Below are 21,296 nucleotides of genomic sequence, written 5' to 3' on the forward strand. Positions count from 1 at the left end.
TCCATGCAGTGGGCTTGGGACCTGTGAGATCTGGTCCGGACATTAAGAACATCCTGTACACGGCTGCCAGGGACAATGGTCCATCTTGGACCCTTTGGCAGAGAGCTCCAAATGAGACACGTGGTTGTCCACTTGGTTTCTGGGGACGTGCCTACAGAGGTTCAGAGAAAAATTACGCTGCAACAGAGAAAGAGATACTAGCAGCTTATGAAGGAGTGAAAGCAGCTTCTGAAGTGATTGGAACTGAGTCACAATTCCTTTTAGCTCCTAGACTGCCAGTTCTAAACTGGATGTTCAAGGGCAATGGTTCAGTACCGCATCATGCCACAGATGCAACCTGGTCTGAATGGATGGCTTTGATAACCCGACGAGCACAAATCGATAATCTTAATCGACCTGGTCTGGTGGTGGTGATCACCAACTGGCCGGAAGGCACAGACTGTACCAAACCTCCATAGGAGGAAATAACCTATGCTGAAGAAGCTCCTTCCTATGGTGATCTCTCTGATCAGGAAAAGAACTATGCTTTGTTCACAGATGGTTCCTGTGATCTTCTTGGGAACAAGCGAAGATGGAAGTCAGCAGTCTGGAGTCCTACCAAGAGAGCTACTGAAGCAAGAGATGGAGAAGGAGAATCCAGTCGATTCGCTGAAGTAAAAGCTGTCCAACTTGCTCTTGATGTGCCTGAATGTTAAAATTGGCCTGGCCTTTTACCTCGACATCAACTCATGGATGGTAGCCAATGCTCTATGGGGTTGTCTAAAGGACTGGAAAAAGAATGGTCGGCCGAGGAAAGGAAAGCCTATTTGGTGTGCTGATCTATGGCAGGACATAGATGCATGGCTGGAGAGAATTACAGTGAAGGTGCGATACGTAGAGACACATATGCCTAAGAGCAGAGCCACAGAGGAACACCAACACAACCAGCAGGCAGAGGAAGCTACTAAGATTTCTCAAGATGATGCTAACTCTGATCTTGACCTTGATTGGAAACACTGAGGTGAACTGTTCTTAGCTCAGTGGGCCCATGATTCGTCTGGACATCAAGGCAGAGATGCAACACACCGATGGTCACGTGATAGGTCAATTGACTTATCCATGGACGCTATCACCCATGTCATCCATGATTGCGACATTTGTGCTGCTATTAAGGAGACGAAGCAAATCAAGCCCTTATGGTATGGTGAGAGATGGTCAGAGTACAAGTATGGTGAAGCCTGGCAGATTGACTACATCACTTTGCCTTGATCTCGTTGTGGCAAGTCGTATGTGCTAACAATGGTAGAGGCCAGCACCGGATGGCTGGAAACCTATCCAGTTCCACATGCTATGGCATGTAACACCATATCTGGGTTTGAAAGGCAAATCATGTGGAGACATGGAACTCCAGAGAGAATCGAGTCAGACAATGGCACTCATTTAAAGAACAATCATGAGAAAAACTGGGCCAAAGAGCATGGTATTGAGTGGATCTACCACATATCCTACTATGAACCAAATTGGGCGTGCAGGATTATCCACAGTGATGCATGTGATTGCTGATGTCTAGGTGGAATTTGTCTCCTCCTGGGCTGGAATTGGTATCCTTTACCATATTGGAAATGGAGGTTTTACGTTCCTCCTTCTGTTCTTTGATGCTGTTTAATGACATCCTTTATCTCCTTCGTCTCTGTACACAGAGTTTTTATAGCAGAGACTAGGGCAGAATGTGACAAACTGTCCTCTCTCTGCCTCAGCTGGTCTGTGAATTCACCAACACTGAAATAGCTATCATTATCACTTCTTGTGCTAGTTTGAAGCAGGCTAGAATGTTTTGGTAAGAAAAACTAGACCATAGGCTGTGAAAAAGGAAAACAATGGTGATGTCTCCTTCCCTCAGAGTCTCGCTGAAGAAAAATGTAAACATTAGATAACACTCTCGGCATTTTGTCTTCACTCTCAGGCAGGGCTTTGCTTGAACTGCATCTCCTTAACCTCACCTGCCACTCACCTTCTTAACCTCATGGCTGAACCTCTCTTCTTCCTTAGGACTGGGGTAAGGTTGAGAGGGGCAGGGGGAAGGTGCAGGGGTGGTTGAGAGCCCCAACGTGGGACAAATTCATTTGAGTGACTGTTAATTAACTCTGAGAATCAGAATGAAGCTAATAATGCAACTATTTTACTTGGTGGGGGCTCTTATGTGGTCTGTTTTCTGTTTTCTTGCATTCAATTGGATCAACGTGCAAATTGTTTCTTACTTTCTTAATGTAGCTTTTACGAAGGGTAAAGCTAAAGTCACAACCATTTTCTGGTCATGGGGTGATCTCATTCTTGGGTATGCTGGTTTTAATGTCACTGAAAATGTTACCAGTAACATTACAGGGGTATTTGCCAATAATATTACAAGCAATCAAAATACTGCTTTAACTACAGCCCTCATGAGGGCAATTTACCCCCGAACTGAGATGCTGGTCCCGTGTAAAGATTTTTACTCAAAGCAAATTGTGGCAGGTCTGGTGTGTGTCATCCTGGGTCTTATAGTTTTGATTTTCATATTAATTCTGGCATTATGTGTGAAAAATTCGACTGCAACATCTGCAAAAACTAGGAAAGTTTCTGTGTCAAAAGCAAATGGGTCAATGTCTCAACAACAGGGTACAAGTGGAAAACAAAATCATAAGTCAGGTGCACAACAATCTCCTTCCCAGCCAGGGACAGTTACTATACCTCCCTATTCAGATTCTGGGAAAACTGCATGTGTTCCTGACAACAAGGATAATAACATGTCAGGGTTGGCAGGCATCCCAGGAGCACAGACAAATAATCCCACTAATACTAATAACACCAGCTCAGCCAGTTCGAATCCCCAGCCATTAGACCAGAACCCTGTTAACTCCAAGGCAGATCTGAACTCACAGACCCCAGATCAGACCCCCAATGATTCAAACCCTCCAGTAGACACGCTAAAGTCTGTTGCTGTGCAGGCCTTTTTGGCACCTGCTAAGGCAAAAGCCAAGACACAGCTTTTGACAAAGTGTGATTCAAATGAGGATGTAAGAGAGGGGACCTCTGGTGAGCAAGAGGAGGAAGAGGAGGCATTTAGTCTTCGAGACCGAGCGAATAAGCTGAGATCCCAATACTCAAATGAGAAGAGCGCTGAGAGGTTGGCTGCCAAGAAAGAGGATGGTTCCAATGAGTTTAAGAGTGCTATGAGGAAGGTTCTGTTTCGAGGTCATGGACAACCAGATCAATAAGAGGAAGAGGAGGAGGATGACATCCAGGACTCCAACTATCCCCTCAGAGAGGTCAGGGAAGTTAGAAAGGAATACTCAAGAGAATCAGGAGAGCCAATCCTAAGCTGGCTAGTGAGATGCCGTAGCATTGGTGCCAATGCCCTGCAGGTAGGAGATAAGTCTGCCAAGCAGCTGGGACCACTCACCAAGGAGAGTGGAGTGGACAAATACCTAGCAAGTCCTCTTGGTAAGGTTAGCTTGTGGACACGCCTTCTCTTGGCTGTGGCTGGCAGATGAGCTGGCCAAGCCACTCTCCATCATTTATCAGCAGTCCTGGCTCACTGGAGAGGTCCCTGAAGACTGGAAGCTGGCCAATGTGATACCCATTCACAAGAAGGGTCGTAAGGAGGAGCCAGAAAACTACAGACCTGTGAGCCTGACCTCAGTGCCAGGCAAGGTCATGGAACAGGTAATCTTAGGTGCCATCGCAAAGCACCAACAGGATGGCCAAGGGATCAGGCCCAGCCAACATGGGTTTAGGAAGGGCAGATCCTGCCTCACCAACCTGATCTCCTTTTATGATCAGGTTACCCGCCTGGTGAATGTGGGGAAGGCTGTGGATGTAGTCTACTTGGACTTCAGCAAAGCCTTTGACACTGTCTGCCACAAGAAGCTCCTAGCCAAGCTGGCAGCTCATGGTTTGGACAGATTCACTCTGTGCTGGATCAAAAACTGGCTGGATGGCAGAGCTCAGTGGTGGTGAATGGTGCCACATCCAGTTGGCAGCCAGTCACTAGTGATGTTCCCCAAGGATCAGTGCTGGGCCCAGTCCTGTTCAATATCTTTATTGATGACCTGGACAAGGGGATTGAGTCCAGCATCAGTAAGTTTGCAGATGACACCAAGCTAGGAGCAGGTATTGATCTGTTGGAAGGTAGGAGAGCCCTGCAGAGGGACCTGGACAGGCTGGATGGGTGGGCAGAGGCCAATGGGATGAGATTTAACAAGGCCAAGTGCAGGGTTCTGCACTTTGGCCACAACAACCCCAAGCAGTGCTATAGGCAGGGGACTGAGTGGCTGGAGAGCAGCCAGGAGGAAAGGGACCTGGGGGTACTGGTAGACAGTAAGCTGAAGATGAGCCAGCAGTGTGCCCAGGAGGCCAAGAGAGCCAATGGCATGCTGGCCTGCATCAGGAACAGTGTGTCCAGTAGGACAAGGGAGGTTTTTCTTCCCCTGTACTCAGCACTGGTCAGACCACACCTTGAGTACTGTGTCCAGTTCTGGGTCCCTCAATTCAAGAAAGATGTTGAGGTGCTGGAACATGTCCAGAGAAGGGCAACAAAGCTGGTGAGGGGCCTGGAGCACAAACCCTATGAGGAGATGTTGAGGGAGCTGGGCCTGTTTAGCCTGGAGAAGAGGAGGCTCAGGGGTGATCTTATTACTGTCTACAACTACCTGAAGGGGCACTGTAGCCAGGTGGGGGGTGGCCTCTTCTCCCTGGTAACCAGCAATAGAACAAGGGGACACAGTCTCAAGTTGTGCCAGGGTAGGTATAGGCTGGATATTAGGAAGAAGTTCTTCACAGAGAGAGTGATTTCCCATTGGAATGGGCTGCCCAGAGAGATGGTGGAGGCACCGTCCCTGGGGGTCTTCAAGAAAGACTGGATGAGGCACTTAGTGCCATGTTCTATTTGATTGGACAGCGTTGGGTGATAGGTTGGACTGGATGATCTTGGAGGTCTCTTCCAACCTGGTTGATTCTATGATTCTATGATTCTATGAGATATCCTTCCCGAGATGATCTGCCATGGGCTGCCAAGAAGTGGAACACTATTGAGCAGGGAATTAAGCCTCTGAAGGAGTTTGCTGTGAAGGAAGTGCTTTATGGAGATCATGGCACTCATGAGCCTAATGATATTCCTCTTGGAACAGGTGTCATGAAGAAGCTCCTCCCTATGTTCAACTCTCTGATCAGGAAAAGAACTATGCTTTGTTCACAGATGGTTCCTGTTGTCTTGTTGGGAACAAGCGAAGATGGAAGTCAGCAGTCTGGAGTCCTACCAGGAGAGTTACTGAAGTGAGAGATGGAGGAGAATCCAGTCAATTTGCTGAGGCAAAAGCTGTCCAGCTTGCTCTTGATGTGGCTGAACGTGAAAATTGGCCTATCCTTTACCTCTACAAAAACTCATGAATGGTAGCCAATGCTCTATGGGGTTGCCTAAAGGACTGGAAGAAGCATGGTTGGCAGAGGAAAGGAAAGCCTATTTGGTGTGCTGATCTATGGCAGGACATTGATGCACGGCTGGAGAGAATTCCAGTGACGGTGCGATACTTAGAGACACACATGCCTAAGAGCAGAGATACTGAGGAGCATCAACATAACCAGAAGGCAGACCAAGCTGCTAAGATTGCTCAAGTTGATACCAACTCTGATCTGGACCTTGATTGGAAACACCGAGGTGAACTGTTCTTAGCTCAGTAGGCCCATTATTCATCTGGACATGAAGGCAGAGATGCAACATACTGATGGGCATACGATAGGTCAATTGACTTGTCCATGGATGCTATCATCCAAGTCATCCATGACTGTCACATTTGTGCTGCTATTAAGCAGGCTGAACGAATCAAGCCCTTATGGTATGGTGAGAGATGGTCAAAGTACAAGTATGGTGAAGCCTGGCAGATTGACTACATCACTTTGCCTCGATCTCGTTCTGGCAAGCAGTATGTGCTAACGATGGTAGAGGCCAGCACAGGATGGCTGGAAACCTATCCAGTTCCACATGCTACTGCACACAACACCATTCTTGGCTTGGAGAGACAGGTCATGTGGAGACATGGAACTCCAGAGAGAATCGAGTCAGACAATGACACTCATTGCAAGAACAGTCTTGTGAAAAACTGGGCCAAAGAGCACGGTATTGAATGGATCTGGCACATACCCTACTATGCACCAGCTTCAGGGAAGATTGAGCGCTACAACGGTTTGCTGAAAACCACCCTAAAGGCCATGGCGGGTGGAACTCTGAAAAACTGGGACAAACATTTAGCACAAGCTACCTGGTTGGTAAATAGTAGAGGTTCAGTAATCAGAGCAGGACCTGCACAATCAGATTTGGTCCAAACAGTAGACGGTGATAAAGTTCCTGTTGTACATGAAAAGAATCTGTTAGGGAAAACTGTTTGGGTATTTTCACCTTCGAGCGAAGGGAAACCTGTCTGAGGTGTGGTTTCTGCTGAAGGTCCTGGTCATACATACTGGGTAATGCAGGAGAATGGTGAAATCCAGTGTATTCCACAGAGAAATCTAATCTTAGCTGAGAGAGTCTAAATTCAGAGTGTATAATGCAAGCTGTTCGGAGTTTTCTGTTCTAGGTACCATCGTCGTCCAACACTGAGAGAATCTACAAGAGAATCTACAGTACATGAGCACGAACCCAACGTCACCTGGGAGTCCCTGTTCTTGTCTCATCTGTGAGGAGACAAACTGTTGAGTTTTTGAATCACCTACATCTGAGATAGCTGGAATGAAGTGTGAACTGAACTTGTAAAATTCATTAGTGTATATATTGTTTTAGATTAGATCAGACAGTTCTTAGCAATACTCTGACTGAAGTAGACAGGGGTGGATTGTGCCAGTTTGAAGCAGGCTAGAATGTTTTGGTAAGAAAAACTAGACCATAGGCTGTGAAAAAGGAAAACAATGGTGATGTCTCCTTCCCTCAGAGTCTCGCTGTAGAAGAATGTAAACATTAGATAACACTCTCGCCATTTTATCTTTACTCTCGGACTGGGCTTTGACTGAGCTGCATCTCCTTAACCTCACCTGCCACTCACCTTTTCTTCTTAACCTCTTGGCTGAACCTCTATTCTTCCTTAGGACTGCGGTAAGGTTGAAAGGGGCAGGGGGAAGGTGCAGGGGTTGTTGAGAGTCCCTCCTGGGGACTCAGGTTTCTGGGAGGGGAGTTGTGTTTCTGTATTACATTTTACCTTGTATATTTTTGTATATTTCTGTATATATTTGTCATGGAGGAGTTTGTCTGGGTTTTGGGGAAATGAAATATGAGGCCAGATTTTAAAGAGTTTAAAAGATTTAATATTATATACACTAGGAATCCCCCTTCCCCAAACTTATTTGCAGCTACCCCACACAAGTTCGTTGTAAGCGCTTGCAAATTATATTACAGAATGTCTATGCACAACAAATTAGGAATTTAGCAAAGATTTGAAAAGGATTTAGGAAGAGAGTCTGTGGCATGAAAGAGTTCCACTGGAAGGCTTTGAGAGATTATTCTGGCTTAGATCGAGTTTCTCAGTTACTCACTGTCTGGAGTCAGTTTTGAAGGTCCCAAATATCGTGGATTGGAACAATTCAGGGGTTATTAGGGCGCGCTGTCTGAGCTTCCATGGGTACGAGCCAAGCTGGGTGCTGAGGTCCGGGAGGCGACGCGGATCGGGGCACTGACGCTTCGGCTCTATAGCTTCCGTGCGATCAGTGCCGTGCCGTGCCCTGCCATGCACGTGTGCATGTGCGTGTGGTGTGTGTGTGTGTTTTATTCGGGTAATGCAGCATCTTATATAGTACTCAGAGGAGGTGTATCCAGCCAGACTGGGGCTGGCACAAGTGGACAATACAGATTGGCTCAAAGTTATGTGTAAGGCACAGATAGGTTATTTCTTATAAAAACAACCTTTGGTTCCACCCCAGGGGCTGGCAGGGTCAGCCCCCAGCAGATGTGCGTGGGTGCTCATAGTGCCTTCCAACTCAAGGACCTTTTCCCATAACAAAGTCTCATGTTTACAGTTCATGCCCCTCTGCAGGAGAAATTCTCCCACAGCTAATAACAGTGGCTGGGACGGCGACTGTAGTCATGCAGGCAGATGGGGGGAAGCAAGGTTTTGACCCCGCGATTTAATGGTCCTTGGGCCACAATTCTGTCCAAATGAGGGCTTTGCAACCCTCCACCACAATATTGTAAATATCTGCTTGTATATTGTGCTAGCTGTAAATAAATAGCTTCATTTATATTCCCAGAGCCCATCTGAGTCTAGTCTGGGTATTACTAAAGTGTGGGGGGGCGGGGAGCACCCAAGCCACCACACTTCTTGATAGAAACCTGCTAGCCAAGATGGTAGCGTAAGAAACCTACTCCAAGAGGAATGTCATCAGGCTCATGTGTGCCATGATCTCCATAGAGCCCTACTTCATAGCAAAGTCCTTCAGAAGCTTAATTCCCTGCTCAATTGTGTTCCAGTTCTTGGCTGGCCATGGCTGTCCTGGAGTCCTGTATACCCCTAAATTCCTCTCCCTCTGTGGTTTGAATGGGTGAGGAAAAAGGCACAAAAAGTCCTGTTTTCCCCCCTCTGCCCAGCAGGCGTGAAGGGGGGAGAGCAAGGGGCCCTTCCAGCACGAGGGGTGTTCCATGCAGTACCTGCGCTGGAATCGGGCTGTAATTGGCTGTAGTCTTCGCGCCTAGGAAGTAGTAACTCTGCTCTTTGTCTAGGGATGTGGTGGAGGGGCAGCAGCCCCAAAACTGAGGCCTCCCTATGCCTCTACATGCCTGGACATGTTCTTCTGCCAGGACCCATGGCAGTAAACAGGTTGTGTAACACACACACACCCAGCCCATGTATCCCTGGCGTCCGCCCAGATAATCCCCTATTGGGAGGGTCCAGGCAAACAGCTACTGCCTATTAAGGTAAGGTTTGGCTTACTGCCAGCCTGATTGGTCACTTTAGATGGCCAAATGAGCCACGAATCTAGGCTCAGAATCTATAAAGAGGAGTGCAAAGGTGCACCATGTGTTCAGAGCGTTCAGAGTGTTCAGAGTGTTCAGAGGATCAAGCTCTGCTCTCTGATCCACATAGCAGCACAGACCTGCTTGCATGGCCTAGATACAGGATCAGGCCTCACTTGCATACTTTACTGAGGCTCAGCCCTCTTGAATTGATCTCAAGGTGCAGTTAAGCTGTCTGCGAACCCTTTGAGAAGTAGAGCGCATGCACGCCTGCACTTCATACATATATGGGGAGCCGAGAGCCCCCTGCCTAAGCCTAGAGCAGCCGTACATACTGGCTTGCTATCTTGCATTTATCTATGGAGATCAAGTCTCCCTGCAGCCCGGCAGACCCTGCTTGCCAGCTGCCCTGTAAGCCTGGAAAGATCCAGCTCAGAAGATCTTCCAGACTGTCTGCTAACCTACAAACACAGCCTGCTAGCTGTGAGACGACTGTACTAGAAGCTGCACCGACAAATCCTTCTCCTGCACCTGGAAATCCTGCCAGCTGACCATCCCTGGACACAGCATCCAGAAGAACCAGCAGCACCGAGGCAGAGACCACTTCACTCCAGGAGAGAAGGTTAGAGAAATCCTGTTTACCCCAGAGACTGGGAACACTTATCATTCATCTGCAAGCCGGGACAGATTCCAGCTTCACCAAGACCCGAACACTGGGCACGCTGTGACACAATCCCGGGAGGGTGATTGTTAATATTTAAGAGCAACACATCTAAGCAAGCTTTAATTCCTTTGTAATATAAGTTACCTCTGTCTTAAGAGCAGACACAGTTTCAGCCCTTGCTGGGCAGACAGTATAGTTGTTAAGAGGCATTAAGCCTAAGGGAATCTTTCTCTCTGTCTACAGTTGTTGATAATTTGATATTTCCATTTTATAATCCAATCCCTGTAAATATATCCCAACTGTTTTCATAACTTTGCACAATGAACTTAATTACATAGTGGTTGGGGGTGGTAAAATTTGTAAATATTAATTTTAATAATTAATTTTAATAAAAAATTAATACCGCCTCAAATTAATTTCTCACCTCCCCCTAACAGAGGAGGAATAAGAGAAATCCCTCCACGACAAGGGAGGGTATAAATATCGGGGGACTTCCTGCCTTTGGGGTTCCCCCCTTAGAGATCATGCCTGCCTGAGTGTTCGTGCCTGCCTGAGACTTCTTCCCCTCCTCGCCTGGCCTGGATAGATTCTACAGAAAGACCTCAGCCTCCAAAGGACTGCTTCACCCATTAACATCCTTTGTGCACCTGAATACCTCTTAACGACCCTCTTAACGAAGGCATCAGAAGAGAGAGGGAGAGCACAGGCCCCTGGACCAAGTCAGCGTGACCGTGAGTTATTCTGGCTCAGCTTTATTATTAAGTGGGAAACGCTATTCATTTAATAGCTAAAGCCTTTTCCAACTTCTGACTTCAGAAATAGTCAAATTATCTACGGTATCCTGTAGATTTTCTCAAACTAACTGAATATGGTAATTAAAACTAAATTAATTTCTGTATATAGTTTTGGGGGCAGGTTTTTGGGAAAATAAAATAACTCTATTTTTCAACAAAATTCCTGACTCGGCATATTGTAGGGGAGGGCCACATAGGCCCAAATAGGCTTGTGTGTATATATATATATGCGCTTGTCTGGATATGTTTTGCCGCCCAAACGTGTTTTTCTGCCCAAGCCAGAGGTAAACACATTAAACAGACAAAGGAGCACAATAAGCCCGGTGCCTCAAAGTCTGGCCTGCCCTGGTTATACAATGTGGATGTAAACAGGTTGCATAAGCCCACACGCTTAGCGTGTGGCCCACTGTCATGGAAGGGAGCAGAGCCCTATTGCCAAATTTTCATTTATACACAAAATTGTGGCTCAGAGGCCTTTTATCGAAAAAGTCAAAACAATATTGCTATCTGCTTGCACTGACGCAGCTGCTGTACCAGCAGATGTACAGGACTTGGGAGAATCTCTCCCTCAGAGAAGCAAAAGACATAAACATGGCTATGTTTTGGAAAAAGGCTCGAATTCTCAGACATGGTGACCACTCAACAAACATCTGCTGGGGGGTGACCCCTGGGTGGTTCCATAAGTTGTTTTTGGTGAAGAATTGGCGAATTGTGTGAGTTGGTTATAACTTTGTACCAATCTGTAAAGCTAACGCAAGTCTGCCTGAGTTGGCTGAACACACCTCTTCTAAAACACTATAAAAAATGCCTGGGCCCTAGCCGTAGCCTCTCTAGCCCCTCGCTCTTTACCCTGCTCTACTTGCACCTCTCTTGCTCGATACCCTGATCGCTGATTACACACACACACACACACGCAGCATTCGCATCGCAAACAACCAGCTCAAGACGGCACCGTTCTGGGCAGCGCCCGATCCTTATGAGCCCCGGGAGGCAGCGTCCAGCCTGAACCAGACCTGCAGAAGCTCAAACAGCGCGCCCAAATCCATGATACTCAGAACTTTTCTAAACTGCATTTAAACAGTGAGTAACTGACAAGAACTTGATTTAGAGACTGAATAATCTCTCAAGCTTCCAGTGAACTCTCTCAAAATCACAGACTGTCTCCCTAAAATCCTGGCATTTCCAAGCCACAGACTCTCTTTCTAAATTCTTTTACGAACTGTTGCTAAATTCCTGATTTCTTGTACATAATCATTCTGTGATTTAATTCGTAAACCGCATATAAAGAACTTACGTGGGATAGTTGTAAATAAGTTTGGGGAAGGGGATTTTTAGTGTATATAATATTAAATCATTTAAACCTTTTATAAACATCGGCCTCACATATCATTCCTCAACCTCCCCCAAACAAAACTCCCTTCCACGACACCCACCTATGCTCTTCCCGTATTTGGGGGTACTAGACTTATGGACCCTTCCTTATTTGGTGTGTTTTGGCCTGCTGCCAGATGCTTATTGGACAATATTGTGGCCAAAGGACCATCAATCTCGGCCCACATCTGATAAATAGGGCGATTCAGGTAAACAAAGTGCTCTTGCCACCTCCTCCACTCACCTCTCCCAGCCTACTGCCTGAGGCCACTACCTTTATTTGCTATACATGGCCCTTTGTTCCATGGTATTCTGCACCGATCCAGTGGGTGATCGAACAAGATGTTCCTGGCTGGCCGCCGCTACAGCTTGCCGCTGCTCCAGCTTGCCGCAGCAGCCCGATCAGACCCATGGAATCTTCTCGGACAGCACGCCCCCAAATTCGAATTGAACTATTAGGCGCCACGAGAATCAACCACGTGGCTTTCGCTATATATATTTTGGGACCACAGATACTGAGACTTCCAATTAGTGAGTATTTGAACTCTCTTGATTCAAGTTGCTAAGGAATTTCATTGACTTTACCAGTGGCACTTTATGCCACAAGACTCTCTGACCAGAACCTTTCCAAACCTCTACCAAATTGCTTAATTCGGCTGTAATGGTGGTTGGGGGTGGTACAGATTTGTAAATATTAATTTTAATAAATAATTTTATAAAAAATTAATACTGCCTCAAATTAATTTCTCACCTTCCCCTAATAAGGAAGGAATAAGAGAAACCCCCTCAACGACACCAAGGCAGGCCGGCTGTGGGTAATACTGCGTTCAAGAGGCCGGAGGGTTGGCAAAAAGGGGACGATCACCCTGAGGATGTTTTTTGCATCGAAAAAATCAACGTCACCGGTGCCACCAGACCGGAGGGCATAGCTGAAAGAAGGGAGCGAATGCCACAAGTTCAGTGCCACGGATGAACACTCTGAGTGTACAGGCAAGGCCACATGGAAATGGACGTTGCACTGTCCCCGCTGATGTGTTTACTCTCCAAGAGAGACATTCCATCAGATGTGAATTAGCTCCATGACCTGAGCACATAGGCTAGAGGACTTTATATTGGTCTAGGCAGAGCGCTGGGAGAGACGTGGGAGAGACGCGCTTGGGACTGAGTTGCTGCTGACTGTAGAGCCATTAAAATCACTCAAATCCGCCTGGCGAGACTTAAATCATTGCCTTAGCGGACAAAAATCCTGCTGACAGGCACAATGGCTGCCGCGTGTGTCGTGGAACGCAGTTTAGGAGAATTTATGGGGAAAACACGCGAGGCTGACTTGTAAAGATCAAGTGATTTATTGCTAAAATACGGAGATCCCCTTCCCCAAAACTAAACTACCCACGTAAATTCTTTTGATCCGAAGTTGCAGAATAACGTTGCAGAAAATGGCAAATAAAGAGAGTCTATGATTTTAAGAGAGTTCTTTGAGCTCTGAGAAGCCACTCAGTCTTTAAATAAGAGTTCGTTGGTTACTCACTGTTCAAAGTAGTTCAGCAGAGTTTGGAGCATTATTGAGTTCAGGGTGTTGTCCCTTCCCCTGGTCAGGATCGGGCCAGCTTCGTGCCGAGCAGGATCGAGCGCGAGCGAGCTGAAGCAGGCCAGAGCTAGGGAGCTGAAGCCGGAGCAAGCTGGAGCTGGGGCAAGCAGGCGCGGGCTCCCAATCAAGGCAGACACGCCATTTTATAATGTTCAAAAGAGGTGTGCTCCACCAGTTCAGGCAATTTTTGCGTTATTCTCACAGATTGGTACAAAGTTATAATCAACCTGCACAACTGGACAATTCTTACCATAAACAACCTATAAGACCACCCCGAGTTCGGCCCACCAACAGGTGGTCAGCGTACATGAGAACCAACGTTCCCCTTAACCAAAACAGAGCCAATGTTTACCTTTTATCTTCACTAGGGAGGGATTTTCTCATGGGTACTGGAAGATTGTTTTGAGTTTTGCGATGCTTTGGCCTTCAATGTGAGGCACTGTGACATGCACAACATGGAGACCTGCTAGGGAGCTTTGCTACCCTCCATGACACTCTCCTCTTGAACTTTCTGGAAAAACGAGGAGTATCCATACTGAAGAAAAAGTTGGTTTCTTTAGTAACATATGGATTCTTGAGAGGACACTTTCAAACCCCAGACTCCTTTTTCGATGAATCAGAATGGTGCCAATGTGGCAATACTATTTGGGACCAGGTTATTGATGGCAACAAGACAGCCAAAAAACTACAATCGCAGTGGCATGAATTGTTTAAAGAAATATAAAATGGAGCAGGTCATTGCTGCTATGGCTGCAACGTGGCTTGGTGACGGACTAAATGCTCAGGGGGAAAGACCGATAGAAGCGCTGGCTACGACTACGAGCTCCTTCTTTTCTGACCTGAAAATCTCCCTGGGTATGGTGGTGCCTCTGATGAGTGCTCCCAATGTTCCCGTTGCCCCGGTGCAGCCTGCGGTGCCCCCACAACCAGTGCCGCTTCCCCAGGGCGCTCCCAATGTTCCCGTCACCCCAGCGCAGCCTTGTCATGGAGGGGTTTCTCTTATTCCTCCTCTGTTAGAGGGAGGTGAGAAATTAATTTGAGGTGGTATTGATTTTTTATAAAATTATTTATTAAAATTAATATTTACAAATTTGTACCACCCCCAACCACTATGTAATCAGGTTTATTATGCAAGTTTATGAAAACAGCTTGGGATATATTTACAGGGATTGATTATTAAATGGAAATATCAAATTATCAACAACTACAGACAGAGAGAAATTCCCCTAGGCTTAATGCCTCTTAACAACTATACTGTCTGCCCAGTAGGGGCTGAACCTGTGTCTGCTCTAAAGGTAGAGGTAACTTATATTACAAAGGAATTAAAGCTTGCTTAAATGTGTTGCTCTTAAGTATTAATCATTAATCACCCTCCCAGGATTGTCACAGCGTGTGCCCAGTATTCGGGTCTTGGTGAAGGCTGGAGTCTGTCCCGGCTTGCAGAGGAATTGATAAGGGTTCCCAGTCTTTGGGTTAAACAGGATTTTCTCTAACCTTCTCTCCTCGAGTAAGTGGTCTCTGCCTTGGTGCTGCAGCTTCTGGATGCTGTGCGTGTCCAGGGATGATCAGCTGGCAGGTTTTCCAGGTGCAGGAGAAGGATCTGTCTGTGCAGCTTCTAACACAGTCTCACAGCTAGCAGGCTGTGTTTGTAGGTTTGCAGACTGAAGGTCTGCTTGGCCTGGATCTTTCCAGACTTACAGAACAGCTGATAAGCAGTATATGCCGGGCAAGCAGGGTCTGCCAGGCTTCAGGGAGAGTTGAACTCCGTAGATAAATGCAGGATAGCAAGCCAGTATGTATGGCTGCTCTTGAGCTTAAGCAGGGGGCTCTCAGCTCCCCATATATGTATGAAATGCAGGCGTGCATGCGCTCTTCTTCTCAAAGGGTTCGCAGACAGGATAACTGTGCCTTGAGATCAATGCATGAGGTCTGAGCCTCAGTAATGCTTGCAAGTGAGTAAGGCCTGATCCTGTGTCTAGGCCATGCAAGCAGGTCAGGGCAGCAGGGTGCTGCTATGTGGATCAGAGCTGAGTCTGAATGCTCTGAATGCTCTGAACTTCTGAACAGTCTGAACCTCTAACCACGTGGTGCTCCTTTGCACCCCTCTTTATAGACTCTGGGCCAAGATTCGTGGGTCATTTGGACATCTAAAGTGACCAATCAGGCTGGCAGTAAGCCAAACCTTACCTTAATAGACAGTAGCTGTTTGCCTGGACCCTCCCAATAGGGGATTACCTGGACAGACCCCAGGGGTACATGGACTGGGTGTGTGTGTGTTACACAACCTGTTTACTGCCTCATGGGTCCTGGCAGAAAAACATGTCCAGGCATGTAGAGGCATAGAGAAGCCTCGGTTTTGGGGCTGCTGCCCCTCCACCACAAGCTTGCGGCGCCCCCGCAACCGGTGCTGCCACCCCAGGGCGCCCCCAACGTCCCTGTCATTCCGGTGCAGCCAATGGCACCCCCACTGCCAGCGCTGCTGCCCTTTGGTGTTCCGTTTTCCCCACTACTGCCTTCCGCCGCTGCTCTGCTGCTTCTGCCACAGGTTCCTGGTGCTGCTGTTCCATCTGCCCCGCCAGCCGTAGTGGTCCCGCTGTCGGCTCCAGATGCGATAGGCGGCCCTTCCTTTCAGACCCGACAACTGCCGCCTATAACTAATACGGACACTAGTGATTCCTCACATTCCGACAATGACGATGTCGATGACAACATTGCCGAAGACTGATAGAAACATAAAATAATGCCTTCTGGTCCTACCTACCAGTCAGCAGCACCGCAAGGTGAAGAGGTATCGGGAAAGACTCTTCAGCTTACACCTGCCCATCCACAGCATCGGTGGCATGCTGTTATTTGTGACGCTGTACTAGAAGGAGATTGGGAAGCAGCTGCTGTTTTGGGGAGCGTAGCGGCATTCCCAGTCATGGCAGCACGAACCCCAGATGGACAGCCGGGAGCCACACACATGGCTCTTGGTTGGAAGCTTCTTATGCAACTAAAAGGGGCAGCATCTACCCATGGTTTGCACTCACAACCGACTAAACAATTACTGAATTATATCTTTTCTGCTCATGTGTTATGTCTGGCAGATTGTGAGACTGTTGCAAGAGTGATGTTAATGCCATCCCAGTATATGCTGTGGGAAAGGGCATGGAGTGATGAGTGCAGGAAGGTGGTGGAACAACCGCGACAACAGGGTGACCCTTTGCTTAATATTCACCTGGACATACTGCTGGGAAAGGGGGCCTACAGTTTGCTGGATGCCCAGATACAGCATCCCTTTGAATGGCACCATGCATCCATGGCGACTGCTCAAACAGCTTTCAATTTGGTACCCACAGAACCAAAACCGCCTAACTATACTACTATCAGGCAAGAATTAAATGAGGACTATAGTCACTTCATTGATAGACTGGCAGCAGCAGTGGAAGCGGCTACTGAATTAGATTCTGCGACCAGAGAGGCCTTTTTTCGAACCCTAGTTTTTGAAAATGTGAATAATAAGACGAAACAACTATTGTCTATCTTGCCCAGGGAGGCCTCAGTGGATGATATGTTGGAGCGAGTTGCCCGCATGCCTACAAACCAGCAGCAGGCATTTGTCTCAGAAAAAATTGATCAAGTTCTGGATAAACACACGCAGCTTGTAATGGCAGCACTGCAATCGTTCACCTCAGGGAATCGTGGTTGCCAGATCAACAGCCAGCAAGCCATTTGCTTCCGGTGTGGAGTATCTGCACATACGCATCACCACTGCCCGCAAGCTGCGGTCTGGTGTGACAACTGCCAGGTTGACACCCATGCCACTGCGATTTCTAGGCGCTCGGGAGGAGTCTCGGACTGGACCTGGAAACAGCAGTAAGCATGACCTTGATTGATAACCGCCCGGTCTGTATTGCTACCTACATGAAAGGCCCATTAGTGATAAATGGCAAACCCACCAGTGCATTGCTCCTAGGAAGGTCCTCTGCCGGTCTGAACAGACTGCTGGTCATTCCTGGGGTGATCGATGCAGATTATACTGGAACCATACAAATCGTCGTGTACACTAACAATCCACCTATCTTAGTGCCAGAGGGAAGTCGCATTGCCCAACTGGTACCAATGATTAACTTGTTGCAGGACTTGGCCCATGCCCATGCTTTGCCTAAAAGGGGAGAGCAGGGTTTTGGATTGACAGGTGGCTTGGCCATGCTAACCCTGACTATGAATCGACGTCCGGTTGCCACAGCTACCATTACTAATGGTCATGACACAATAACCATGGACGTTCTCTTGATACAGGTGCCGACATAACCATCTTTTCCACAGTTACATGGCCCCCACACTGGCCATCGAGCCCAGCAAAAGATGGTATTGAAGGCATTGGAGGAGTGTCTCAGACTCTGACAAGTTCGCAGCGGATCAGCATAACTGTTGATGGAAGGACAGGCCATGTCTTTGCAACCATCTTGCCTCTCCCACAAAGTATAAATGCACTCATTGGCAGAGATGTCATGACACAGATTGGGGTCGTGATAACCACCCCACAAGTGATTTTTCAGCAGCGGCCACTGGATGGCAGCCACCCATAATCAAACTTCAGTGGCTTTCTAATGAACCAATCTGGATAGATCAGTGGCTGCTGCGAAAGGAACGGCTGCAGGAAGCACACAACCTTATCAAAGAACAACTTGCTGCGGGCCATACTGTACCTTCAACCAGCCCATGGAACACCCCAATCTTCGTCATACCAAAAAAGTCAGGAAAATATCACCTCTTACATGATCTTCGAGCCATTAATGGCCAAATGCAAGCCATGGGTTCTCTTCAACCAGGCCTGCCTTCTCTTTCCATGATTCCAGAGAACTGGGAATTACTTGTCATAGATCTGAAGGACTGTTTTTTCACGATCCCGTTACACCCTGTGGACTGTCAGCGTTTCGCTTTCACCCTGCCTTCCATTAACAAACAGGGTCCGGCACGCCGTTTCCATTGGGTGGTCTTACCCCAAGGAATGAAAAATAGCCCAACAATGTGCCAACTCTACGTCGATTTTGCATTGTGGCCTATTTGAGAGATGTGGAAAACAGCCATCATTTACCACTAAATGGATGATATCCTAATCGCCCAGCCGGAGCCTTTCCTGAATGTTCACCTGTGACAACTCACAATGAAACTCCAAGCTGTTGGCCTTCAAATTGCCCCAGAAAAAATCCAGAAGGAGGCACCATGGAAGTACCTAGGCTGGCAGATAGCTAGAAATCTCATTCATCCCCAGAAATTGCAGCTAACTACTGACATTGTCACACTTAGAGATGCCCAGACATTGATGGGGGATCTGCAGCGGTTACGGCCCATTATAGGGTTCAAAAATGATGATTTACGACCTCTACAGCCACTGCTTCAAGGCACAGACCCTGCCAGAAAAATTGAACTCTCCAGTTTACAACGAGAGACTATACAGAAGCTTAGCGATATGATCACCAGCAGATGGGTAGAATGAGTGGATCCATGTGTGCCTATTGACTTATCTATAATTAAGGGCGTGCACTGCATCTTTGGAGCCATCACGCAGTGCAAAATCAGAATGGGGGAGTGTCGTGGAACGCAGTTTCGCGGCAGAGTTATGGGGAAAATACGCGAGGCGTTGACTATTTTATCAGTGATTTATTGCAAAGGATGCGGATTCCCTCTTCCCGAAACTACACCACCACTGTGAATTCTTTTTGATTGAGATCAAAGTAACATTTCCGAAAATGGCAAATTAAAGAGTCTATGATGTTTAAAGAGAGTTCCTTGAGTCTCTGGTTTGAGTTAATAGTTCGTCAGTCAGCTACTCACAGTCTATAGCTTGGTAAGGAGTCTCTCATTCTCCCAATGAGGGTCCAGGCATGCAGAATGTAGTCTCCGCGACTCGGGGTCCACCCGAGGCGAGACTAGATCGGTGAGCAGTTTGTTGTTGTTAAGTCCAGGGAAAAAACCAGAAAGGCTGGAAAAACCCAGAAGTGCAAGACGCAGACCAGGGCAAGAACAAGAGAGCAAGAGGGCGAGAGAGCGCGCGAGCCCCGATCCTGGCCTGTCCACCATTTTTATAATGTTCCAAGACAGGACTATCCCACAACTCGGACCATTTTTACGTTGTTCACATATATTGGTAAAAGACAGTAAGCAATCTATACAATTGGATAACATTACCTAAACAAAGTAAAGACCACTCCTCAGGCCAGCCCACCTGCAGGTGCTGGGCAAACTTGAGATAGTCGTTCCTACTTAACCAAAACAATATCCTGTTGTCTGAAAAGCGAGGTCAAGTGGAAAGGAAAACATGGCCGGTGTTTACCTTTTCACTTACCCTGGGGAGAAATCTTCCCATGGGACTGAAAGATTGTTTTGGTTTTTCGATGCTTCTGGCTTGAATGTGAGGCACTAGAAATTACACAATATAGCAAAAGCCTAGAGAAGCTTTTTGCTACTCTCCATGACATACTCCACCCCCTGGCTCGCATTAAGCCAAGAATAGAAAAATCAAAATGAGATACAACTTATACTTAACTATTAACCTAACTAATACATAAGCATAATTCTAATTCAAACTAACTTAATACTTATGCCCACCCCCCTGAATAAACAAAGCTTTATTGAATATTTACAAAGCAGAAAACCTGGTATATGCATAAGCAGTTCAGAAGTCTGGGAGAATCCATCGTGCACTGATACGATGAGTCTTCCCACTTACATCAGTTGCTTCCCAAGCATACAACACATTTGGTTTAGCCAGGGTCATAGGCACAACTCCAATTGAAGGTAAATTTACCATTACTGGTTGTCCCACCTGTAATTTGTGTAATGACTGTTGAGAGTGCTGAGATTTATCTGGTGGATGATTAACATTCTCCACTGGATTGTCAGGACAAAATGCCCTTACTTTAGGACTACCATAATTACCCCATCTGTTGTTCACAATGAAAACTGCGTATGGTAAGCGTTTATCCCAGTTACCTTTGGATACCATGGCATGTTTCTTAACCAGAGCGTTTGTTCTCTCTACAATACCATTAGCTTGAGGATAATAGGGAGTATGAAATACCCATGTAATTCCCTCACCTTTAGCCCAGTCTTGTACAGAAGATGCTGTAAAGTGAGATCCATTATCACTTTGGATGTATTCTGGCATTGGTAAGACACTAAACCACTGCTTCAAGACCTCAATAGTTTGAGCTCCTGTGGCAGCACTAGTTGCTGTAGCCATGACTAATCCTGAAATCACTTCCACCCCCACCAATATGTATTTCTTTCCGTGTGAGGGCTTTAAAGGACCCACATAGTCAACTTGCCATGTACTCCATAACCTTTTGTCCCCTCTGATATGCTGTGCTGGAGCTAGATTGGGATGATTTTGTTTAAGCCTGATTCTGCACTGTGGACAAGATGAAATGAGTTCCTTACAGGTACTCATAGAAACTGGCCATCCTCTAGACCTACACTCGAAGTAAAGGTCTGCTTTTCCTGAATGACCTCTTTTAATATGGAGCCACTCAGCTAATCTCCACCATTCTCCTTTGTCCTCATCCACTATATTGATCTTTGCTAGGAAATCAGCTTGATTATTCCAGGTTGTAGCTGGTGTTTGCTTTTTGGAATGCCCTTCTACCCAACCAACTTTGAGGGGTCTGGATCGGCCAATCTCTAATAGCCTTTTCCAGTCTTCGACTCTCCAGACTTCCACACCTGATACCTTCCACTGATTCGCTTCCCACTGGCAAATCCACTCAGTGGCGCCTTTGAACGTGGAATAAGAATCAGTGTAAATAGTTGTTGCTCCATGCTCAGCTGCTAGCATGAGAGCACGCAACTCCCCTACCTGTGCACTGCCATCACCTTCTTCAGTGATTGTCTGGCCTGTAGCAATCTCCAAGGCAGCGGCTTTATAGCGCCACTTCGCCCCTACCC

The sequence above is a fragment of the Pogoniulus pusillus genome, assembly GCF_015220805.1.
Source record: "Pogoniulus pusillus isolate bPogPus1 chromosome W unlocalized genomic scaffold, bPogPus1.pri SUPER_W_unloc_1, whole genome shotgun sequence".
Taxonomy (NCBI): domain Eukaryota; kingdom Metazoa; phylum Chordata; class Aves; order Piciformes; family Lybiidae; genus Pogoniulus; species Pogoniulus pusillus.